The 26,432-nt window shown below is 47.5% G+C and overlaps 1 protein-coding gene across 3 annotated transcripts in view; it reads right to left on the bottom strand.

Annotated features, from left to right (window-relative positions):
- Nucleotides 1-26,432, bottom strand: part of TOLLIP (toll interacting protein) — a 343,606-nt gene that overhangs the window by 269,404 nt on the left and 47,770 nt on the right. The window contains exon 1 of one of the 3 annotated variants that reach the window (XM_086957731.1): nucleotides 4,063-4,112. The exons of the other annotated variants lie outside the window; for them this stretch is intronic. The gene's annotated coding sequence lies outside the window, so the exon portion shown is untranslated. Of the gene's footprint in view, nucleotides 1-4,062; nucleotides 4,113-26,432 lie in introns of those variants that run through there. 3 annotated transcript variants of the gene reach the window in all.

The raw sequence follows: 26,432 nt of genomic DNA, 5'->3' as shown, positions 1-26,432 counted from the left end.
TCCTGAACAGATTGAAGACAGATAGAGAGAGAGAGGGACCGACTCTACTTTCAAGATGGAAAGACGCACGCCTAAGGTGAGGTGTTCTAAGCTAATGTAGTATATATATATATATATATATATATATATATATATATATATATATATATATCATCTATTTGCTCCTCTTTTAGGTCATAGGTAGTGACTAAGCTAAATTATGTTTCTTTTGTTCATTCTGCTATGCTTAATTGTAGAATAAAGAGATCTTAGTAATGATTATCTTTGAATGTTGTTTTATGAATGAGATTAACCTTTCCTTTTAACCAGGTGCTGACGTACAGAAGGATGGGATATTCCCTTCTGAGAAGGTAACTGATGATGGGGGGGAGAGTGTGAGCTTCATTTAAGGAATAACTTATAAAGGTGACCCCTTATTAATGTAGATACAGTAGTTAGGAGTCTAAGTATGTTAAAGAATCGTCGGGTGACGTTAAAGAATCGTCGGGTGACGTTAAAGAGTCAGTTATTCAGTGAGGTGACTATAGAATGTGATATGGAATTCCTTAGATGTTAGGGGTATTTTTGACTATACAGGCTTGTAAATCGCTCTTTTCCCCATTCTCAGGTGGGTATTCTAGATATTATGTGTTATAGGACCTGAGAAGGGTGTGGTTGCGTGACGACTGGGTTAGCTACGATTGGTAGGCTGCTTGGTACGAGAATCCGGTTGTTACACTGGTGGAGGAACAACTGTCGGTGGCGCGTAGCCAGCTGAAATGCGGGCCGAGTAGCAACTCGCGCTCAGGCAACAGCGGGGGCAGGGACGCCAAAATGCACAGTCATCAAGCAGAGCCCCAGCTCTGTAAATGGTCACCCCCACTCGAGGTCAGGGAAGCCACTCGCCGCAATCCCCGTCCTCCAAGTAGCCGTACACACCTCCAAATCCCCCCGTCCGCTGAGACGCGGACCGAGACACCACTATCCCTAAGGGGTCACTGGGGTCACCCACGCGCCTCTCACCTTCACCAATGTCAGCAGCAGGGCCCCACTGCGAGGGAGCACTCACCCGCAAAGCAGGGATCTCAACCACCGCAATCGCCCTGAAGCACTTCCAGTACCTCCGCCTGGGCCCCGTGCTGCACAGCTCCACCGCTCTCCAGGGGGGCGTTATATCGGATCGCTCCTCTCGGCCCAAACTGGTGCCAAGGTACTGCCACTCGTTCCCGGGACGCTCCTCTCTTCTTCACTGTCTCGGCAGGCTCGGGCAGTCCGCTGGCCCGCGCCTGTGATCGCCGGCCCGCGCGGGCCTCCCAGCAGCCCCCACACTCTCTTCAACCTCAAGTAGTGCAGGCCGCGGCGGGCGCCAGTCAAGCCCATGGCCCGCGGCGTGTCGTCATCAGACCCAGGCACCTTCTGGATATTCCGGGCTCTAGTTCATGCTCGTTTGTGCTGCGAGGCGCCCGGTTGCAATTTCCAGTGCCTCCGTTGTCGCCGTCTTTACGCCTCGGAGCCGCTCGCGCCTCTCCTCCGCCACTCAGCTCCAGCGGTCGGCGGGGTTTCCCAGCTCGTCTCCAGCCTAGGCCGCGCCTCTCCGCTCTTCCCCACACCGGCTTCTCAGGATAACAAAGGTGCCGCTCGCCGCCTCACAGCACCCGGGAGCCCCCAGGCACAATTGCAAGCGAGTATGGGCACATTAACAGGGGCTAAACAAAGCTTGAAAGTTTACGGCACCAGAGGGACCGAAGAAACGTCCTACTCTGCAGCTAGCTTGGCCACGCCCCGAGGTGCTGCCCTCTTAATGGAAAAGGAACCATCCTGTTTGCACTGGATGAACTAAGACATTTATCACCTCCTTTCCATGTAGGCAGATGTTGACATTGCCAATCAAATCTTTTCATTTACATACCTCTGTCACACTGGAATGGCAGGAACATATTTGACTGAGTACTTTCTCTTTGACTGCTACCAAGTAATCTCTCTGCCATCAGTTACCTTGGAATTTCAGCCAAATTCCTATGGGGTTTCCTAGAGCTTCGTCTGCATGCTTAACAAACTACGAACTTCTGGCCCTTTTTGCACAATCCTATGGCTTTTTTCTGCCTGTGTACAACCCCCAGATACTCCTTCAGCTTTTATAAATCTAAGTGCTGCCACAAGCAAGCTCCATCACGGCTGGAGGTAGGGCGGGGACTGCACAGACACCATACTTGCCAACCCTACCAATGTAGGCAGTAGTCGAATGTATTTTTAACAACTTCTATAGCCTACCATTTTTTAAATCCCATTCATACTACTTTTTAATGCCGAATATTGGACTGCAATCTGATTAGTTGTCAGTTTGGATCAATAAATAAAACATTTTTTTTAATTTAAGAAATCTAATTCTTGGTTTGAAAGAAATTTTTTTAATGCTAAGCAGCAAATAGGTGTTGGCACGCCCTCTCAAAAACAAATACATGTATTTAATGTACCACAAGTGGGGGAGAAACAGGAGGAGCAGGTGAAAAGATGCAACAGAGGAGCTAGCAGGAGCATTGGGGAGAAGCAATGGAGGAACATGTAGGTGCAGGGCAAAATGCAACGGAGGAGCAGGGAGTAGAAGCATTGGAGGAACATTGAAGGCGCATTTTGGATTAATGAGCAGTTGGGCACATAATTGTATCTGACAAGTTCTTCCACAAAAACACTTGCACTCCTAGTGGAGTGCTCAATAAACAAGATTTTTTTCCCCTACAATGAAAGCACTGAGATATACCAGTCAGGCAATTAAAAGGATGGTAAATCAGTGTAAGTGCCAGGGGAGGGACACAAGAAGAGGAAGCCAAGGCAACAAATAAGCAAATAAGTGACAAAGCCAACCAATGGTAAGCATCAGGCAGGTTCTAAGCCCACTATAAGCGTTTGGTAAAATAAACAATATACTTTTGCCTACACAGAGATAAAAACGGACTAGTAGGAAAGATCCAAATTGGCAATTGTTACAATACTGGCAGATGATGAAATGAGTATAGGCTACTCAACGATTTCAAGTCAGGTTGTTTCTTCTTTCTCCTACCCAGGGAGAGGGAAATTACACCAGCAGTTTACTCAGCAAGCCCCTTCATTCTCCAGAAGAAACTTAAAGGCTGAGAAATCCCTGTCTAACGAGTTACCATGGATATTCTTCATGCACCAAGACAAGTGTAGAACATGTGGCGGTTACAGTTGTGCGACTATTGTGTGCTAATGGCTGACATTATGAATTAAACATTGTCGTGTAAGAAGTCATCAAATTCCCTGCAAAATAATCACCCTTCGCCTTTGGAAGGTTTTCCCTGTCTAGGGAAGTATTCACTCTATATTATACAGTGATCATTAGCTTCATTTAAAACTGTATAGTAGTCAAACTCCAAACCTAGTACTGTGTTTAATGCAGTTTACTATCAATGGTCACTAGGTGCGGTCTTGAAAAATTGCACTCCACCAACCTCCCAGACTTAGAGCTGCAATTAGATTACATTTATGTGCTCATACACAGTATGGACCCATTCAGAATCAACCTACTTCAGAATGTATTAAGAAGTTCAATGTCACACTTTATGAGAAAGAGTAACGCTCAGCCTCTGTGCCAATATATGTATCCTCTTCTCAGGTCAGTCAACCGTATGAGATCTGAATCCAGACTCATACAGGATCATCTCAAGAAAATACAAATGTTTAACACGTTTTCGAGAAAATTAATTCTTTGTTACATTTCTTCACCGACCTCGTTTTAAAGGATTATACTGGCTAAATTGGTAATAACGGTCACATGGATAACAGACTGAGAGCCTTCTTAAATCTCAGTTAAACTACTGTAATTTTGCATGCGTAATGATCCTGGACTGTTTCCAGATAGCTACCAGGAGATGGAAAGTTCTCCTCTCCCTAAATTATCCCATGTAAAACTCCACCTACACATACAAAATGCTCCAGGACTTGCCAACCGGCATTTGAGCGCTATTCAATACAGGATGCAGCCCCATGTAAAAACTTTGGGACAAATCGTGCCTTAAAAAATCCTTCAATAGGTACATTTGACAATCTGTCAATTAACCTTACTGTTTCGCCGATGGAAGGATGAAGAAATTGTGTTCTAAAGTGCCTTGAGTTTGCCGGAGCTGAGGCAGGAAATGCCCCGGTTACTTACCGGTAATCTTCATTACTCCGAGTCCATGTCTTCCTCGCCACAGTAATTAACATATGAGCCTCCGGCTCCACACAGAACTCCAAGTAAAATTAAAAAGCAACGCTCTAGTCTCCCCTCCCTCCTCCAATATGGCCCCCGAGGCTTCCACCAATCCCATAAAGGGACACATAACCAGTAACTCAGCCTGAAAACCAAGCCGCAGACATGAAGCCACCACCAGGGCCGGGAGGGAAGGGAAACTATACTGTGGCGAGGAAGACATGGACTCGGAGTAATGAAGATTACCGGTAAGTAACCGGGGCATTACCTCCTCGTCCTGTCTTCCTCGCCACAGTAATTAACATATGAGCCGATACCCAAGCAATCAGCTTCATGTAAGGAAAACAGACCACCACATCAGTGCAGTGAAACATATTTTAATATACAGAGGCACAACAACCCAAAAATTGGACAACCTCTTAAGGCACCCCAGCAGTCAAAACAGAAGAGGCAAACGAAACAGAACCCCCGCCCCCAATCTGGAGGCGGTAATGGGACATGAAGGTATGCGGAGAAGACCACGTAGCAGCCCTGCAAACATCCTCCATAGACACCCCTTTGAAAGAAGCCCAGGATACAGCAACAGCCCTGGTGGAACGACCCTGAACAGGAAGAGATGGAACCACCGACACCGAAGCATAGGCCAAAAGAATGGCCTCCTTAATCCACCGACTGATCGTGGACAGGGAGGGCTTCATACCCTGACGTGACAAACCATAATTTACAAACAAGCAGTCAACCTTACAAAAGGGAGAAGTGCGAGAAACGTAAATCAGTAAGGCACGCCGAACATCCAAGAGGTGCAAAAGGGACTCCTCAGCCGAGGAGGGATCAGGACACAGAACCGGAAGAACCACCTCGGCAGACCGGTGAAAAAAAGAATCCACTTTAGGAACAAAGGTGGGATGAGGGCGCAAGACCACACGGTCCGCCAAAACCAACAAAAACGGGGCAGAACGAAGGAAAGCACCCAACTCACCCACACGCCTGGCAGAGGCAATCGCCACCAGAAACACCACCTTGAGAGTCAAAAACTTCAGGTCCACAGACTCCAAAGGCTCGAACGGAGCCAACTGCAAGGAACGCAAAACCAAAGGAAGGTCCCAAGGAGGAGGACGCATGATAGGACGTGGCCGCTGGAAAGAAAGAGACTTAAACAGTCGAGCAACCAACGGAGAAATGGACACCAAAGGCAGGACATGAAAAGCCCGAATGGCGGCCCACTGTGCCCGAAGGGTCGAGATGGCCAAACCCAACCCAAACCCATCGTTCAGAAAGTCCAGAATGCGAGCCGGATCCAAAGACTCCAATGTCAGCCCACGATCAACACACCAAGAAGCAAAATGATCCCAATGCTTGGCGTAAGACTTAAGCGTAGAAGGCCGCCGTGACTGCTGAATGACACCAGCCACAGTCACCGAACAACCGCCACGTATCAGAGACTCCCTCTCAAGAGCCAGGCCCGCAGACCCAGGGAACGGAACACAGGCAGCGGAAGAAGAGGACCCATCAGCGGATACGGCACGAACGGCAAGGGCCACCCCGGAGACACCGCCAAGTCCCTCAGAAGGGGAAACCAAGGGCGACGCTTCCAACAAGGCGCAATCAGAAGCACCAATGACCTCTCCCTCTTGATTTTCTGTAGCACAGCCGGAAGCAGGGGAACAGGGGGAAAGGCATACAGCAGACCCTCCGGCCAAGGGAACGAAAGGGCGTCCACCCTCCAGGCGCCCCGGCAAGGCATAATTGTGCAAAAACAACGGGTCTGGGCATTGTCCTGGGAGGCAAACAGGTCCACAATCGGACAACCAAACATCATCCGCAACCTCCTGAACATCCACCTCGTGAGTGATAAGGAACCCATGGAAGGAAACACCCGGCTCAGACAATCCGCCACCGTGTTCTCCGTCCCAGGTAGGTAGATGGCAGACAGGGACAACAGATGCACCTCCGCCCAAGAACCAATCCGACGAGCCAGGCAACTGAGGGAACGAACCCTGCACCCCCCTTGATGGTTCACATACGACATCACAACCTGATTGTCCGTCCGGATCTGCACGTGGTGACCCTGAACAAGAGCTGAGAATTCCAACAGACCCAGAAGGACGGCCTTCAGTTCCTTGAAGTTGGAGGAACAGGACACAACCGACTGAGGCCAAATCCCTTGAGCCGCCGAAACCCCCAGAGTAGCACCCCATCCCAGCAGGCTGGCATCGGTAGTGACCACGCGGGTGGGAACAATCAGAAAAGGGCGGCCTTTGGACAGATGACCCTCGTCCAACCACCAACCCAGGACCACCCGAACCTCCTCCGACATAGGAACCAGAACCTCCATATCGAGGGAACAGGGGTCCCAATGCGATAAAATGTGGGACACCACCGGGTACATATGAAGGCGAGCCCATGGCACCGTCAACAAGGAAGCCGACATCAGACCCTGAACTCGCAACCACAGGCTCACAGGATGAGAAACCCCCACCAACAGGGAGCGAACAGCAGATATCAGGGACAAAACACGGGGAGGGGGCAGGAACACCATCCCCAACTGAGTCTTGAACAGAGCCCCAATGAATGTCAATTCTTGTGCAGGAACCAGGGAGGATTTCGGCACATTCACTAGGAACCCATGATGCGTCAGGACCTGGCACACCTTCTGGACATGCAACTCCGCCTTAGGAAGAGAAGAAGCAGAAATTAGAATGTCGTCCAGATAAGGAAAAACACTAACCCCCTCTCCATGTAAATGTCCAATAAGAGGAGCCAGAATCTTAGTAAAGACCCGTGGAGCAGAGCAGAGTCCAAAAGGTAATACCTGGAATTGGTAATGACGCCCCTGCACACAAAACCGGAAAAACTTCTGAAACTCTGGATGAAGAGGAACATGAAGGTAAGCATCCCTCAGGTCGATCGAAGCAAGGAAATCCCCCTGAGAGATCAGAGGAAGGATCAAAGGCAGGGAAACCATCTTGAACCCTCGGTGAGGGACGAAAGTATTCACCCACTTCAGGTCCATCACAGGTCGAAGATCCCCCGTGCGCTTGGACACCAGAAAAAGAATGGAGTACACCCCCTTCCCCACTTGGTCGCAGGGCACAGGAATCACCGCCTTTTTGACCACCATGGAAGCGATGCCGTCCAAAAGCGCCAACCGTTTCACCGGATCTCCGGGACAAGGAGTGGCCTTGAAATAGTCTGGGGGCGTCTGGGCAAATCCAATGCGCAACCCCTCCGAAATCACGCGAAGCACCCATCGGTCTGACACCGTCTCGCGCCAAGAGTCCATGAAGCAAGAAAGTCGACCCCCAACCGGACCGACACCAGGAGCGATCCAGTCAGGACTTGGAAGCAGGAGCGGAGGAGGCTGAAGCGCCGGAGAACCGGGATTTATCAAAGGAGGGAGCACCCCGGCCACGCCCCCGTCCACGAAAGGGCTGACCAGCCCGGCCCCTCTTCGAGGTACCAAAAGACCGCTGGGAACCAAAAGCACGGAATCTGCCAGGACGGTCAGGAGCAAGCAGCTTACGGTCCTCTGCCGTCTTCTTCACCATGTCGTCAAGAGACGAACCAAAAAGTCTAACCCCAGAGAAAGGGATTTTCATAAGCAAGTTCTTCTGAGCAGCATCAGCTTTCCAGGAACGGAGCCACAACTGACGCCTCGCAGCCACAGAGGATCCGGCCGCAGAAGCAGCAGCCCCCAGCGAATCAAAGGAGACATCCGACAGCAGACGGACCTGCTGCTCCATCATCGCCAGGGTAGAAGAAACATCCTCCCCTTGGTCCAACAACTCCGACAGAGACTGGAAATCCTTGAGCAAGGACTGGATAGTGTAAGAGGAATAGGCCGCCGCCCGGATAGAAAAATTTGCAGCCGCAAAAGTGCGTTTCACAGCACCATCCACCTTACGGTCAACCGGGTCCGCAGGAGAAGAGTCCTCCGAGACAACGGACCCATGTGAAGACATGCTCGCCAACAAAGAGTCAACCTTCACGGAGGCAGGGTATTTCACCGCAAAATCCTGAAGAGGGTACCTCTTACTCAAGAAACGAGGAAAGGAACCTTTGTCCACATCCTTCCATTCATTCTCCAGGACCTTCAAGACAGAGGAATGGAGAGGCAAAGAATCAGGCTCAGGACGATGATATTGCGAAAATAGATCGTCTTCCAGAGGCACCACAGAAGCAGGAAACACCAAGTTATCGCGAATGTGACCCAGCACCTCCTTCAGGTCGGCACCCTGCACAAAGCGACCCCTGACATCAACCTCCTCCTCATTCTCAGAATCAGCAGGAGCAGCAGCGCCATCAACCCTCGCCTTCTTCGCAGGAGGGACAGGCACCTGACCGCTTAAAGCAGCAGACACAGCAGAATTTATCATCTGCTGCAACATCTCCATCGAAGGAATTTGCACCCCAGAACCAGAAGCCACAGCCAAAGAATCAGGAGCACGAGCATCAGCTGAAACATCCATGACAGTCAGCCACGTGAAGCCGTGTAAAACAAACACAGGCAAAAGGCAGAACAGCCCGTTAAAATAAGGGCCCGAGGTTGCCAGGCAACCCCACAAACCCCACCTCGACGCATGCTCCAAGAATAAATGCAGCCGGAAACGCCGCGCGCGCACCCACAGCCACAGACTGAGAGCAGAGCCCAGCCCAGCCGAGCCCTGAATGCGCCCCTGAAGGAGCAGAGAGCGAAGAGGCAGCAAACCATGCCGACGCCAACCGGCAGCAGGTAAGAAAACGCCCACGGAAGCCACCGGCCCCCACAGACAATGCCCCCGGCCGCGCAACGTCCGCTCAGCAGGACACGCGGTCGGTAAAGGCAAGTAACAAAACGGCCGACCGGACACAAGGCGTCCCGGCCATACCCAGCCGCAATGAACGCCACGTACGTCCGCTAGGCAGGACACGAGGCACATAGGCAGAAGAAGGGGGAAAAAAATTAACATACACGCATTCGGTTACGAACAGAAATACACGCAATAGTGAAACAACACTACTTTCCCCCAACCAGATACCACGGACCAAGGGAACCGCTAAAGCAGGAACCCAGCCCACTCACCTGACCAGCAGGGACACAGCACTCGGAGAAGTGCAGAAAAAAAGAACAGGCTGAGTTACTGGTTATGTGTCCCTTTATGGGATTGGTGGAAGCCTCGGGGGCCATATTGGAGGAGGGAGGGGAGACTAGAGCGTTGCTTTTTAATTTTACTTGGAGTTCTGTGTGGAGCCGGAGGCTCATATGTTAATTACTGTGGCGAGGAAGACAGGACGAGGAGGTAATGGTAGGAGCAACCAGCTGTCACGAAAATCCTCCTCTTTCAGCAGTGCAAATCAGTAAGTGCCTAAGAGAGAACACTCTGCGCCACATTAGTGGAACGCAGGGTGTGCTAGATGGGGAAGGGTGTGGGAGTCATCGATGCTGGTTCGGTGGAAGGGAGCAGATTTTCCAGTTTGTTTTCTCTGCTATTTGTTGAAATGTGGCAGTTCTTTAGGTAGCGATCTACTCTTCTTAGTCACCACGCCGCACCTAGGCCTGCCGCACCTTGGTATGTGAGTAAGAGGAGACAGTGACAGGAAGACAATTTCTGACCGCAAGGACCTGGCACACAGTACGTGAACCTACACCCAAAAGGGTGTTATCAATACCTGGCATAATTCATGTTCAACACTGCGGCACGATTTAAATTTGGCAATCTCGAGTACTTTATTCAGCTGTGAAGACTCCGATGTTCCTATGATACTCTTTGGAAAAGGTGCTTACACGGCATGCGTCACACGTTACAAATGAAAGGAAAGGCAGACATGGGCTGCAACACAGACCCAAAAATTAAAGTCCCAAGGGAAGGAAAGGCACATTAAACTAGCATCTAAAGATTGGCGAGGCCGCTAGTAAATGCACTTTCATATGGCAAGATTTCCCAAACCCATCTCTGGCTAAAATGCTACAACTGTAGCCACATCCATGCAAATAAATCGACTGAGTTTTGGACATTGTTGATTAATGTCAGCACAGTGTTTCCCGTGAAAGCCATTATCGATGTAAGGGTAAAAAATACTTTATGACCATGTGTAAAATGCATTTCAAGTACAATATCCTCCTAGCACTCTCTGATCAATGAAGTGCGAATGCAATCTCAAGGAGATATCATCCCGCTCTGGCGGTAGGAATGTGGGCGATCCAAGCAACTGTTATGAGCCAAATGAAACAAGAATTGGCAAAGCCTGTAGATCTCGCTTTTATAGAGTGCAAAGATGCTGGTTTTGTCACCGTCTATCTGGAAAGCATTGTTTTTTTCTTGTTGTTTTTAAAAAAAAAAAAGGAAACAGTTTAAAATACTGGAGGAAAGCAAAACACATTTTATGATACCTAAAACTGTACATTGAATTTCAAGGTTTCAATTTGGATATATGACGGACACCTTTTCAAATACTTTTACTCCGACAACTCGGAGTATAATTTAAAAAGGTTAAGAAACTGTGAGAACGTAGATGGAAACACTTCCCAAGGCCTAATTTGATTGCATTTATTGAAGCATTTTTTTTATAGTACAGACATTATCAAAAGGTGTCGGAGAGCTTTACAATAAAACATGTTCATACACAAGACATACAATTTTTACAAACTGCGCCTTTTGTAATGATCATAGCTTGCAACTGAGAGGCAAGTAGATTCCAACAGACAGTTGTTTATATTGATCGTTACAAAGGAACAGTGTCCGAACGGTCAGCCTTAGGGTGGTCTTCGCCCAAACATTTTGCCTGTTTTAGCTCACTTTTTGCTGATGTGTTTTTGCTAGCCTTAGGACTCTGGGCACAGTAAATGTTGTGTCACTTTTGAGACCTAAACGACAGGCTTTCCGACAAACCATTTTTAGATAGTAGAATGTTAAAAGTATTAATCTTCGAGTATCAGTCATTATTAACTTATAGGATTGGAAATGTGGTTTCTTTTAGTGGTTTCTTTATTTTACCACTTATTTTACTTTTACGATTTAGGTGCTCTCTATTTATCGTTCAGTAGCAGGTGCACATGAACTTGCTTAAAAATTCTAGAAAATGGTAACATTTCACTTTGCCAAACCCCTGCACTTTTGCTCAACAGACAGACATCCGCCGAGATAGAGATACTAAAACCATTCTGCTAGATGTAAGCAGGGTAGGACTGACCTAAAGACAATCTGGCAGTGCAAGAAAGACTGGTCAGACAGTAACTCTATCTTCAATTAATTACGACATCCCTCTATTTGAAGGGGCTTATGGGAATGCCCTATTACTGAACAAGATAATGAGTCCAGGGTGGATTATGATCATGCATTGTATACCTCAACAAGCATTTGCAATGCATAAGGTCTCGCATTAGGAAAATTTGAGCTATTGGTATTGTAAATGACACATTTTTTATTTATGTGTTGGTTTTGAAAATAGCAAAAAGTAATAGCTTTGTCATTTACAGTGCCAATAGTTATAACTTGTGACACCTATAGCATTTGTAATGCAATATGTGTTGTATTCACGTGACTTAGATTTATTGATATTACAAATAACAATGGCTTTTAATTTTTTTAATAATTAATACTTAAATAAAAGTTATTGTAATTTATAATGGCAATAGCTTAAACTTTTGTACATAACTTTTGTGGAGAATATGTTCAGTGTATTTTATTGTGACGAAAATCCAAGAACAGAAGTGAAATACTAACCTCTTTTTGTGACATTTGTAATAAAGCTTGAAACATTGAGAGAACATATTTGACCCAGTTGTTGTTGAATGGTTGCACAGATTGATGCTGTGGTGGCGCTGAGTGATGCTGTGGTGGCGCTGAGTGATGTTGTGGTGGCGACTAGTGAAGCTGTGGCATTCAATGATCCTGTGGTAGCGCATAGTGATGTTGTTGTGCCCCTTAGTGATGCTGTGGTGGTGCTGAGTAATGCTGTGGTGATGTGATAGATAGAGTGAGGGCGATAGATAGAGGGCGATAGATAGAGTGAGGGCGATAGATAGATAGAGGGAGGGCGATAGATAGAGTGAGGGCGATAGATAGATAGAGTGAGGGCGATAGATAGATAGAGTGAGGGCGATAGATAGATAGAGTGAGGGCGATAGATAGATAGAGGGAGGGCGATAGATAGATAGAGGGCGATAGATAGCTAGACAGATAAGAGTGATGGCGATCAGTATCTAGATAAATAGATAGATAGAATGATAGATAGATAGAGTGAGGCCGATAGATAGATAGAGTGAGGCCGATAGATAGATAGAATGAGGCCGATAGATAGATAGAGTGAGGCCGATAGATAGATAGAGTGAGGCCGATAGAGTGAGGCCGATAGATAGATAGAGTGAGGCCGATAGATAGATAGAGTGAGGCCGATAGATAGATAGAGTGAGGCCGATAGATAGATAGAGTGAGGCCGATAGATAGATAGATAGATAGATAGATAGATAGATAGATAGATAGATAGATAGATAGATAGATAGGAGTGAGGGCGATAGATTGATAGATAGATGGATAGATAGTTGTGTGTGCGTGGTTGTTTGTGTGCGTTATGCTTTGTTTTGCTATGCTATATTTTGTTATGCTATGCTATGTTTTGTTGTGTTTGGTATGCTATGCTATGTTTTGCTAGGCTATGATAGGTTTTGTTTTGTTATGCTATGTTTTGTTGTGTTTTGTTATGCTATGCTATGTTTTGTTATGTTATGCTAGGTTTGTTATGCTATGCAATGTTTTGTTTTGCTATTCTATGCTTTGTTTTGCTATTCTATGCTTTGTTTTGTTATGCTATGCTATGTTTTTTTGCTATCCTATGCTATGCTATGTTTTTTTGCTATCCTATGCTTTGTTTTGTTATGCTATGCTTTTTTATGCTATGCTTTGTTATGCTATGTTTTGATATGCTATGTTTTGTTATGCTATGCCAAGTGTTGTTTTGTTAGGCTATGCTATGTTTTGTTGGGTTTTGTTACGCTATGCTAGATTTTGCTATGCTTTGCAATGCTATGTTTTGTTATGTATGCTATGTTTTGTTGTGTGTTGTTATGCTAGGCTATGTTTTGTTGTGTTTTCGTTGTTTTGTTATGCTATGCTTTGTTTTGTTATGCTATGCTTTATGTTATGCTATGTTTTGTTCTGCTATGTGTTGTTGTGTTTTGTTATGCTATGTTTTATTATGTTATGCTATGTTTTGTTATGCTATGCTATGCTTTGTTTTTCTATCCTATGCTTTGCCTTGTTATGTTATGCTATGCTATGTTTAGTTTTGCTATCCTATGCTTTGTTATGCTATGCTATGTTTTGTTGTGTTTTGCTAGGATTTGTTTATGCTATGCTATGTTTTGGTGTGTTTTATTATGCTATGCTTTGCTTTGCTTTGCTATGCTATGTCTTGTTATGCTATGCTATGCTTTGTTATACTATGTTTTGTTATGCTAAGCTTTGTTTTGTTATGCTATGCTATGTTGTGTTTTGTTATGCTATGCTATGTTTTGTTTTCTTATGCTATGCTGTTTTGCAATGCTGTGTTTTGTTATGTATGCTTTGTTTTGTTGTGTTTAGTTATGCTATGCTATATTTTGTTGTGTTTTGCTATGTTTTGTTATGCTAGGTTTCGTTATGCTATGCTTTGTTTTATGTTATGTTATGCTGTTTTGTTATGTTATGCTGTTTTGTTCTGCTATGTTTTGTTTGTTTTGCTATGCTTTATGTTATGCTTTGTTTTGTTATGCTATGTTTTGTTATGCTATGCTATGCTATGTTTTGTTGTGTTTTGTTATGCTATGCTATGCTATGCTTTGTTGTGTTTTGCTATGCTATGTTTTGTTTTACTATGCTAGTTTTGCTATTCTTTGTTATGTTATGCTATGGTTTGTTTTGTTATGTTATGCTATGTTTTGTTCTGCTATGTTTTGTTTGTTTTGCTATGCTTTGTTATGTTATGCTTTGTTTTGTTATGCTATGTTATGCTATGTTTTGTTGTGTTTTGTTATGCTATGCTATGCTTTGTTGTGTTTTGCTATGCTACGTTTTGTTTTGCTATGTTTTGTTTTGCTATCCTATGCTTTGTTTTGTTATGCTGTGCTTTTGCTATCCTATGCTTTTGTTTGTTATGCTATGCTATGTTTTGTTATGCGGGTGAGGGTATGTGAGGGAGGGTGAGGGAGGGTGAGGGTGAGGGGGGTGTGAGGGTGAGGGTGTGTGAGGGTGAGGGGTTGAGAGGGTGAGAGGGTGAGGGTGAGTGAGGGTGTGTGAGGGTGAGAGGGGGTGAGAGGGGGTGAGAGGGGGTGAGAGGGGGTGAGGGTGAGGGGGTGTGAGGGTGAGTGAGGGTGAGAGGGTGTGTTATGTTATGTTATATTAATGTAATTTATTCAGCGCACAGCTGCTCCAGCGAAGGAGTGTCCCGGCGCTTGACAAGGTAGCCAACACAACACAACTAAGGAGAGAATGAGCTAAAAGGGAGGATGTGTGAGGGAGGGTGGGGGAGGGTGAGGGTGAGTGAGGGGGTGTGAGGGTGAGAGAGGGTGAGGGGGTGTGAGGGTGAGAGGGTGTGTGAGGGTGAGAGGGTATGTAAGGGTGAGAGGGTATGTAAGGGTGAGAGGGTATGTAAGGGTGAGAGGGTGTGTGAGAGTGAGGGTGAGAGGGTGTGTGAGGGTGAGAGGGTATGTAAGGGTGAGAGGGTATGTAAGGGTGAGAGGGTATGTGAGGGTGAGAGGGTGTGTGAGAGTGAGGGGGTGTGAGGGTGAGGGGGTGTGAGGGTGAGGTGGTGTGTGAGGGGTCAGGGGGTGTGAGGGGGTGAGGGCGAGTGAGGGGCGTGAGGGTGAATGTCTCAAATGAATGTCACTGCTTCGCCTTCTTTGAAAATGTTCAGTGCTGCAAATAGAGCATGCCGCCCTAATTATCACAGCATGAGGCCCCAAAGTGATAATTATCACAGCATGCAGAGAGGCGCCCCACACTGCTGGAGCACTCAACTGCACATTAATTATAGTTGAGTGCTCCAGCAGCCTGGTGTGCCTGTTGACATGCTGTGATAAGTGGGGTCTCCTGCTGCGATAATTGTTACTTGCAGCGCATGATACTGATTCCCGCCCCTCCAGGACTCCCTGACCTGCCTCGTGGTTGCCAAGGCAATATTTCTGAAAATATTGCCGTGCTACCGTAAGGCAGGTCATGGAGTCCTCGAGAGGTGGGATCCAGAGCAGACAAATCTGCTTAACAGGAGATTTTTCCAATGGCAGGCCTCCGTTTCAAGAGGCCTGCCAATGGAAAAAAGGGGCGTGGCTTCATGCCATACTGAAATCCCCTGCTCACAATATCTCTTTGCCTGCAGCAGGGCCATGCCCTGCAATGCAGGCTTCGACCTAAAAACGGACTTGATGTTGGTCTATTCAAAGCATACTTTCCAGAAATGTAGTACCTCCGATTACCCTTTATAGACCTTGTCTACCCGACAGCACCAGCCCTCTGTAATACCTACTGTCAGCTTACAGTGGGCTCTGGAGTCCACCTATTGCTTACCATTTGTTGGCTTTAAAGTCATCCATTTACATTGCTTTCTGTTAGCATTTGTGGGCTTTCCTTCCTATTCTTGTGTTTGTTCCTCTCCTGGCAAACGTCTCATTACTTGTCCCTTCCACTGCTTACTTTTCAAGCGCTACTTTTCTTTTTTTCGTTGAGCACTCCACGAGTGCGTTTTCCAGTAGTCTCCTTCATGTGCTTCCCTTTCACCACGCTCAGTGTTGCTCTCTTCCATGTGCTTCTGCCCGGCCACCCTCCGTGATTTGCTCCCCACTGCTTTGCTCTCTTGCTTGTGCTTCTCCCCTTCTTCATATTGCTCTCACGTGTGCTTCTCTTCTTCCGCCTCCCACTCTCCACATTGATGTCTGCGTCAAACACTTCTCCTCCACACCCCGTATTACTAAACCCTCCCCACTTACAAAAGAAAAATGCTACTGCGCTACTTTATTTTATCTTTTTATTTACAGATTCAACTCCGTAAAAATATACCACTTCATGAGCACCAATGAAATTACGCACCGGCTGTCTCATAGCCTTTGTTTTCCTCTCTTTTTTACTATGTTGTTCTTCGTAGCATTAAATATATTTCTAGCCTTGTTCATTAAAAAAAAAGGCCTTTTTCTTCCTATTTAGCCAGATAGTTGGAGGTGTGACCTAGCATATCAAACTGCTGCTTTTGGAACCTGGGGACCCAGGCCTGAATCCTGGCCTGTGCGTGGATCCAACATCATGTGATTCTGGGCAAATCACTTACTGTGGCCAAATGTGTGTAAATATGCATTATGTATTCCCCACTTGATGAACACGATCTAACATGGTCTACCAACCCACTCATGTAATGTCATGTAATGTACAGCGCTCTGTTACTTCACAGATAGGTTCACACTATATAAACACCAATACAAAGTGCACTACAATAAATATTGTGCTGCAGCTGTAAACCACCTATTCTGGAGGAGATGGTCCAGCCTTACAAGGCCTCTCGTTCTCTTCGCTCTGACCCTCAACATCTCCTTCAGGTTGGCAGGGTGAAAAAGGCAAGAACCGGTGGCAGAAGGTTTTCAATAAATGTGGCCTCCTTGTGGAACTCATTGACCCTACAACTGCGCTCGGAAGCTAGTCTTCTTCGGTTCCGTAAACTTTTAAAAACTTTTTTGTTCTCCGTTTAATCCCTGCATTCTTTTAGTAGGGTTATGTTCTGGTAAGCGCTGGGATGCCTATCGGTAACCAGGCGCTATACAAAACTCAGAATAATAATAATAATAATAATAAAAAACCATTGGTAAAGCCAATGGGTCTCAAATGCGAGACCTTTTTGCTTTGCCAGTGCTTGCTAAACAACAGCAACCACTTCAAATGTGCTCATATCAGGTCAATCAGGTCTTGCTCATATAACATTAGCACATTTTAAAAAAGTGCAAAGAGTCACTTTTAGGAATGAAAGACAGACTCTGTAAGAAGAAGCATCCAGCTCCTGCGTCCTGCTCCGATATATGAATTCGGTAATTTAAAAAGAACATGATGGAAGTTACAGGAAATATTTTTTCCTAACCCCAAATCATCCCTGTACATTCCCTATCTACATGTTTGTTTGTTAACACAGTCTGCACATCCTATGTTTGACAACTTTGGCTTGTTTTCTTTCAACAACGTCTTATTTGACTGGCATATGGTGCACCAAATCATTCATAAAAGGGTTAACAGCTCCTGCTCCTTACGATATGCTAAAAAAAAACAGTCCCTTCGCATATCCCAAGGATATGAAGTTTCAGCTAGATTTGTTTGAAATAATGTTAACATTATAGACAATTCAAACAGTTGCGGTCCTACTAACGTCCAGTGGTCACAGGAAATTTTCTAAACATTCCTATTATTTCCATTAATGCCCTAGATATTTTAATTTACATTCATGATGACATTTTAAACAATCTATGGTTGTGTTCTCCTTAGGAATAGTGCGACAGCACCACCATGTGGTGGATTGTCAGGGATAAGTGCTGGTTTTAAGAAATAAGTGTTGGTGCCGAGCCCTGGAACCATCGGCACAAATTAAGCACAGGGAGAGGGCACTCCGTCGCAATGGAGTGCCCTATCCGTCCAGCTCTATATTGAGTCAGGCAGACGATCGGGTTTAAGGCACAGGGTTAAAATTACTCCATCGGAGTAAATCTTCCTTCAAATGGCCCAAGGGAGTTCGGGCTGTCAGAGGCAAGCCATCAGACTGTCAGACTTATTTAGACTGGGCGGCTGGATGACATTTGGTTTTATTTAATTTTTTTTAACTGTCCAACACACTGTGCCACTGCACCTGCTGGACCATTCGAATCATGACCCTACCTGTAAGGTAACTGCACTTGTGACTGCCTGTTTAGTAGCAAAATATTGAAATATTTGGTGTTTAGAGGGGTCCCTAGAGCTTTGGGCCCTGCTGTCACTGCATCTGCTGTATCACTGAAATCATGACAATAGTACCTGCAAGGTAACTGCCTATTTAGTAGTTAAATAACGCAATATTTGTTGTTTAGAGGAGTTCTGACAACTTTTGGCCCCGGCGCTGCTGTACCTGCAGCACAATTTAAATCATGGTCCTAGGGACTGCTAGATAACTTCACTTTTGAATGCCTGTTTAGTAGTAACATTTAGCAATGTTATGCAATTAGTGGGCTCACTAGAGCTTTTGGCCCTCGTGCAACTGCGGCATCATTTAAATAAAGTCCCTTGCAGCTGCAAGGTAACTGCAATTGTGACTGCCTGTTTGGTAGTGAAATAAACCAATATTATGTGGCTCATTACGATGTCAGGCAGAATCACTTCTGCCCGACACCGACTCGGTCATGGGGCCAAACGCCATCCGGCCGGCATTCCTGACCGTCCCATTAGGCTGCGACCGAAAACGGTTCGGTCGTATTCTTATAATTCCCTATGGGAGCATGCATTACGGACGGTTTACGGCCATAATGCATGCTCCCATAGGGAAACGGGTGGTGCAGTTCATCCCTGCACCCCGTGGCAGGCACATCGAAGTGCTTGCCACAAGGTGCAGGGATCAACAGGGGATCATCATAAGTGCCCACTTTGCCTCAAACCGGAGGCCATGCACCAAAGGGGACCCCTCCTGGGGTCCCCAAAACATGCTATATCATGCATTTGAATCTCAAGGGCCGAAAGAGCCACCCTTGAGATTACAGGCTGCATTCTGACTGGCGGACTGGCTCTCCGAACCAGTCAGTAGCCATCAGCAATGACGTACGGTTTCCATTTCGACTGCCTCCATCAAGATGAGGCGGTCGTAAAGGAAAGCGAACGGCCCATTACGATGCGGCCGAGGTCAGAGCCTTTATCTCAGAGCCTTTACAGGCCGTATCCTAATCAGCCCCTATGTGTTTAGAGGAGTTCTAACAACTTTTGAGCCCGGTGCTACTGCCCCTGCTACATCATTCAAATCATTACCCTGTTGTCTGCAAGGTAACTGCACTTCTGGCTGCATGTTTAGTAGTAAAAAATAGCACAGCTCTTGTATATTAAAAATGGGTGTTAAAAATATAGTTAATTACGTTTAGATTTCAATCATAATAACCAAATACATTAAGTTTAAAAAAAAATAATCAACTAAGGGCTACAAAGTGTATGAAGGCATGTATAAGAAATGCCACCAACGTTCTAAGGCTAAAATATCCTCTTTACACAACTACATAATAAAAAACAAGCATTCCAGCATATTGTTGGAAGCGGCCTGCCGTTTCCGTAGGAAGAGATCTCATCTCGAAAGCAAATGGGCCTAAAACAGTGTTAACAGCTTTAGCAGAAGTATCGTAAATGCATGCAGCCAGCGGAAAGAAAGCAAAAGAAAAAAAAAAGGGTTTCACACAAAAACAAATGAACCCATTAATTCAGCGATGGGAACTCATAAGAGACCACTTTTAAGATACATTAAATACAAAAGATTTCGCAAGCGCTGTGCAGGCGAAACCTAAACATGACCTCCACACCATAGGAGCAAACTCCCATGGTGGTGGGGCCATTCGTTTTTGCTTCTGCAAAAACAGATTTGTGCCTTCGAAGTGTTGTTTTAGGAAAAGTAAAAACCTTAAAAAGTTTGGTGTAAGCATAGGTCAAAAATGAGGACTTTACATCAGGCCCGAACGAAAGACTTTGATTCGAATTATTTGGGGATCATATGAATAAATAAGCAGTATGTATAGGACGTCAATTTTGCAGTGCCTTGCTCACAAGTTTACCAGAATTCGCTACACTTTCAAAGAACAGTGTGATACACCAACCAAAAAAGAGCAGGGCAGCAGGCAAACTTCAACCGTACAAGAACAAATACATTAGGGAGTTTATGTTCCTGGGCTTGCTTTCAAAGATAATTGTAGAAATTTGCTTTTAGACTGGTTACTTTCACCAGGATTGCACTCTGAGAAAAAAACAGAAGGCTCCTATGGCAAACCTAGGACTTCTATGGGAAGGATGGTTTGTGGGGAAATCTATTAACTGGTGAGTGTAGGAGAGTAGGGTCTGCAATCCTATGATCACCCAGACTTTTTTCTTTTGTTTCACTGGTTTACGACTTTCTCGGGCTGTGGGCCTGCCAATCAGACCCACAGCCTAGCTGTTCTCTCGCTAAATTGATGTGTGTACCTTAGGTGCATTACCCAATTGGAACTGGGCCACCTTGTCAGACCCTGTAACTCAGGGCATCGGTGTACCCCGGGCCTACCAGGGGCTGAAGCATGTATTATGCCACCCCTGGATGGCCATCTAAATCTGACACAACTGGCTGCGCGACAGCTGGGGCAACGTGGCGTACTCGCCCCGATGCTGTAGGTATAGTATCCCTATATCTAACCCTAGAATGGACACCCGAGTTCCCATCAGTCACTCCTATGGCAGGCCTTGACAATCCTGAAGGCAGAGTGCGTGGAATCGTGTGAATTGGGCTCTGGCACGAGCCGAGCCCGGTTGCAGCTTGCGGAACCAAGACCCAATGGCTGTTCCATCATAACGCGTACCATATTAGTAACTTCGGTATAGCGTTATCAAGACATGTCGAGTAAGGTGTCATACGAATCGGGATGCTGCCCCCTCACCAATGCTGGCGACGAGGGTAGCATTCCGCCCTTCTAGAGGGACACGACATGTACGTAACTGCGAACCCCGGTTAAAGTTAACTGAAGCCTCAGCTCCACAAAATGGATGCTGCCACCACAGACACGAGATTGACCTCCTGCTGCTGGGAGTCCTTCCAGCGAGGAGAGCTCGGACAAAGGGTTTCCTGTCCAGGGCGGTGTTTGCACCATCCCAGACAGGGTTTTGTGTATCCTGGGTAGGCAGGGCTTTACAAGAAGGTGACTGCGGAGTGGCACCCCGGAACTCACTACGCATCTGCCGGTTAGAACCAGTTCCAGGGGCGCGCAGCCCCTGACCTGGGGAAAGTCCGGCAGGGGAGAGGGGTGTAACTACCCCCCTTCCTGGTCCCACCCCTAGGGCAGGACCTAGTAATGTACCCACCCCTTTCTTTAGGATAAAGGCCGGAGCGGGGACCCTTCCAAATTAGATCATCTTTGAATCAAGAATACTTTCTACGAAAGGACTTCGAGACTCTTCTTAAGATTTCTCCCTTGTGGCTAAGGAGTAGTCACCCTGCATCCGCATGCACCATCTAAGAACTCTGCGGTTTGCTGCAAGTCCTTCCTCAGGAATCAGACTGCCCAGCTCGACGAGAACCGGCTTCCCTGGCACCTCTGACCTCTACCCACATCGTCAGCTCAGCTGAGATCTGTGGGTGCGACGAGACCTCGAGGGACCGGCCATCATCAAAACCTGCACGCTTTCTTAACCAGCACGACCACCGAAGGAATCCTCTGGTGAGTGCTCTGGGGTCCGAGAAGCCCCGACCCTGAGCAGCTCCAGCACCGAAGTGCAGTCTCTCAGCATCTCCACGATCTGCGTGGGGCCCTTCTGCTTCGCTGTTCAGCACGTTGTCCGATCACTAGCCGCTGGCTTGTGACTCTCGGACGACAACCGACAACCAACGCTGCTGGTCTGGTTGCTCCAGACTAGCCTTTGCTCCCTTCTGCGAGAGGAGCACCCCGGACCCTCCTGGTCCACTCAAGACGCCATTTTAGGCCCACCACGTGGCCCTGAAAACTGCCAAGGCTTGTTGCCCCAATCCTGGGCCCAGCGACGCCGACAGCATCAATCTTCGTGGGACAGCTCGCACCTCCATCCTGGTCGCCGACAACGCCTCCTGGTCCGTGAGACTGCAGAGCCTAGCGTCGCCCACTCACCTAGTCGAGGTGACGATCATCCGGTGCCCTCCTGGTACCCTCTGACTACTGGCTAGTAGTACGAACTTGGTCCCCTCTGCTTTCAGGTGTCATCCATCTCTGATCCAGGCTTGGATCTCTACGAACTATTCTCCACTGGTCGCCGGCCAGCAACTCCTTCCTTCCGGCTCCTGGCTCCTCAGCGAAGACCCCCGACGCCTGTAAGACTTGTGCAGCCGCAGCCCTTGTGGCTAGGTAACTTCGGCATTTCGGTGCCCGCATAGCCTCCTTACTTAAGGGTCCCGAGTCCCTCGCTTCCGACTTGCCTCATCGGGTCCGCCCGAGACCACTAAACTTTCCGTGCCCTCGGGCACTTGTATTGATTGTGCACTTGAAGTATTTTCCTAAGAGTTTTGTTGTGTGCTTAGTACCCTGTCCTCATAAAGAGTACAGGGCTGTTGTGATTCTAATAAATACACTGTTTATTTTCATAACACTTGTGTGGTGTCCTTTCACTTGGTGTTCAAGGGGTATGTGATGGTATAACAGCTGGCTTAACACGCCCTCTAGAGTTTAGCCCGAAGACGGCTCGTATCCACGCTACTAGGATAGCTGGTCTAAGGTTGACTTACAACCAATCACCATAAGGGTCGTTTGGACCGATGCATAGTGGTCGCTAGAATAGTGAACACTGCATATCGGGCCAACTTCTCACATTGGTGAGCAGCGGTTGGGATTTGAGCTTGCTGTTGTTTTACCACGCGTATCCTAAGAATATCTTGTGAAAGATCGCACAAGTACTCCAGGTACATATAACTTAGCTTAGAATACTCTGAGTTCTACTGAACCAGCTGTTGTAGCTCCTCAAGGCTTAGCACACCTTGGCTACAACTCTTAGCAAGGATCAGTAGGTAAACATATAGTGTAGGTAGGTGCATCACTTACACCACACTAGAAGCAGCATGTCCGACAAAGGAGGAAACTCTGAGTCTCCCCTTGTGTCAGTCGACCCTCCACAGGTCACGCCAGATATGCTGCACTTAGCTTCCAAGAGATGCGACAGCTCTGTACATCTCGGAAGTTAAAACAGGGTTCAAACCCTACAACTCCGTTTCTGATTGGTCTCTTGGAGACTTATGATGCTAGAAGGGCGGGTAACAGTAGTGGTTAGCCAGCTAACTAAGGACAACTTAAGCCGGCACGAGAATGGTACTAGGAGACCCCTGGGGCCCCTCTCAGGCCAGCTTAACCTTGGGAGTGGACGAGTTAGGTCTCTATCGAGAGGCTCTAACAGATCCGCTCGAACCAATGGCTCTCGAGGCTCTGCTCGAAGAGGGATGACATCCCCTCAGAGGAGAGTGTACAAAGCTAAGGAGCGGGAAGTCAATCTACGGATCGAAAGGGAAGAACTTGCCCTAGCCAAAGAAAGACTCGCCTTCGCTAGAGAGCAAGAATTGAGTGGGACAATTCCCACTGGTGGCAGCATTCCCCCACGGGAAAACAGGAGTTTAGACACTAGGCACCTGAGTAAGATAGTGTCCCCCTTTAAGCAAGGGGGCGACATCCACAAATGGATTACTGCTTTGGAGCGGGCCTGCACTGTCCAGTGCGTCCCCCAGAGTCAGTGGGCAGCTATCTTGTGGCTCTCCTTTGAAGGTAAAGGTAGAGACAAGCTCCTCACTACTAGAGTCGAGGATGCTAACAATTACCAGGTCCTGAAGAACACACTGATTGGTGGGTTCGGCCTAACCACTGAGCAGTACAGGTTGCTGTTCAGGGATACCCAGAAAACTCAGTCTCAGGACTGGTCTGATTTCGTTGATTGTGCCACTAAGGCTTTGGAGGGCTGGTTGCTGGGCAGCAAGGTTACTGATTACATAGGATTGTATAATTTGATCATGCGAGAACAGATTTTAAACAATTGCCAGAACCAGTTGTTGCATCAGCACCTTGTCGACTCGGATCTGACCTCTCCCCAAGAATTGGGAAAGAAGGCAGACAGATGGGTCAGAACAAGGGTTAAGCAAAACCAGGGCCAGAACCAGGGTGGTCAGAAGAAAGCAGACCAGAAGGGTAAAGATTCAAAAGGGGAACAAAATGACCAGAAGTCTTCGACAGGTCCCCAACAACCCAAAGAGGGGGGGGGGGTCAGGCTTCCCAGAAAAAGGAGAATCAAGAAGGCCAATCGAAAAGGTGGTGCCAATACTGTAAAAGTAAAACTCACTGGTTTAGTGAGTGCACCAAGAAAGGAGGGCAGACTCCTGCTACTGCAGCCCCTAAGGCACCTGTGCCCCCTAGTACAGCCAGCAGTAGTAGTGTGCCTCCCAAGGGACTAGTGGGGTTAACCTTGGGTTCTGAGGGGTGTGACAACTTAGTTGGCACACTCACTCAGGCTGTCCTTGTCTGTACGGGGGATGTGGATATATCCCCTGATGTCAGTCCCAATACTTTGGGCAAATACCGACAGACGCCTTTGATCAATGGAAGAATGGCTCAGGCCTATAGGGACACTTGTGCCAGTGACGCCTAACTTTGTGGACCCTGGACAGATCATGCCAGGTACAGATTTCCTGGTGAGCAATGCCAGCAACGTCACTACCAGTCATAGTATGGCGATTGTTGCTTTCTCCTGGGGAGGGGTAAATGGCCAGAAAAAGGTTGTTGTTAGTTCAGATCTCCCAGTGGATTGTTTGTTGGGCAATGATTTGGAGTCATCACAATGGTCCGAAGTTGAGCACCGGACTCACATGGAGATGTTAGGCTTGCCAGCACATGTGCTTGCTGTGACTAGGTCACAGGTCAGACGATGCCCCACTGAACAGGTGCTGGATACTGGAACAACGGACCAGACGCCTCCCAAGAAGAAGAGCAGTCGGGTTAAGGCAGCGCCTTCCCCCTTGCCCCAGGTCGAGGATCAAGTCTCAGAGGAGGCTGACCTCCAGGAATTGCGGGAAACTGAACCTAAAGAACTCGAATTTGATCAAGTTGAGTTTCTGGGCTCAGGGGGACCCACACGAGAAGACCTGGGGAAGGGCCAGTTAGACTGCCCTTCCCTTGAACCCCTCAGACAGCAGGCTGCTGCTGAGGCTGCCGGGAACGCCACAGGTACCCACAAGGTATACTGGGAGGATGGACTCCTGTACACTGAGGCAAGAGACCCCAAGCCTGGCATGACCAGGAGGCTGGTTGTCCCCTTGTCTCAGCGTGGTTTCCTTCTTACCTTGGCCCACGAGATTCCCTTAGCAGGACACTTAGGCCAGACGAAGACGTGGGACAGGCTTGTCTCGCACTTTCACTGGCCTCACATGAACGAAGATACCAAGGAGTTTTGTCGCTCCTGTGTCACTTGCCAAGCCAGTGGTAAGTCAGGTGGCACGACAAAGGCCCCCCTTATACCAATGCCTGTGGTGGGGGTGCCCTTTGAACGTGTGGGGATTGACATTGTCGGTCCAATGGAACCCCCAACAGCATCAGGGCACAAGTTTATACTGGTGGTAGTGGATCATGCCACCAGGTATCCTGAAGCTATTCCCCTTAGGACCACTACAGCCCCTGTGGTGGCAAGAGCCCTAGTTGGAGTGTTCTCCAGAGTGGGCTTCCCTAAGGAGGTTGTCTCTGACAGAGGTGCAAACTTCATGTCGAGCTACTTGACTGCTATGTGGAAGGAATGTGGTGTCAACTACAAGTTCACTACACCCTATCATCCACAATGCAATGGGCTTGTGGAGCGGTTCAACAGGACCCTAAAAGGGATGATTCATGGACTACCTGAAAAGCTCCGGCGTAGATGGGACGTCCTGATTCCCTGCCTTTTGTTCGCTTATAGAGAAGTCCCACAGAAGGGGGTTGGCTACAGCCCTTTTGAACTTTTGTACGGGCATCCTGTAAGAGGACCCCTGTGTTTGGTGAAGGAAGGATGGGAGAGACCTCTCAAAAAGCCTGCAACCAGCATAGTGGACTATGTGCTTGGCCTCCGCTCCCGGATGGCTGAGTACATGGAGAAGGCATCCGAAAACCTTAAGGCAAGCCAAGAACTCCAAAAAGCTTGGCATGACCAAAAGGCTGTCTTGACTGTTTATCAGCCCGGACAGAAGGTGTGGGTGTTGGAGCCAGTAGCGCCAGCAGCACTCAAGGACAAATGGTCCGGGCCCTACCCCATCCTGGAGAAAAAGGGAGAGGTCACCCACCTGGTAGACCTTGGAACTCCCCGGAGCCCCCACAGGGTGCTCCATGTCAACAGGCTCAAAGCATATGTCGACAGGAAGGACATGAGCTTGTTCATGGCCATAGATGAGGGACAGGAGGAAGAGAGTGACCCTCTCCCAGACCTGCTCACTCAGAATCCTGACGATGGATCGGTAGACGGTGTTGTCTTTTGTGGCAGCCTCTCCGAACATCAACAGGAGGATTGTAAACAGGTTCTTCAATCCTTCCGGCATATGTTCTCTCTAACAC

Source organism: Lissotriton vulgaris, chromosome 2_1, assembly GCF_964263255.1.
Source record: "Lissotriton vulgaris chromosome 2_1, aLisVul1.2, whole genome shotgun sequence".
Lineage (NCBI taxonomy): Eukaryota > Metazoa > Chordata > Amphibia > Caudata > Salamandridae > Lissotriton > Lissotriton vulgaris.
The sequence above is the reverse complement of the archived record's forward strand: the minus strand, read 5'-3'. Positions and strand labels throughout refer to the sequence as shown.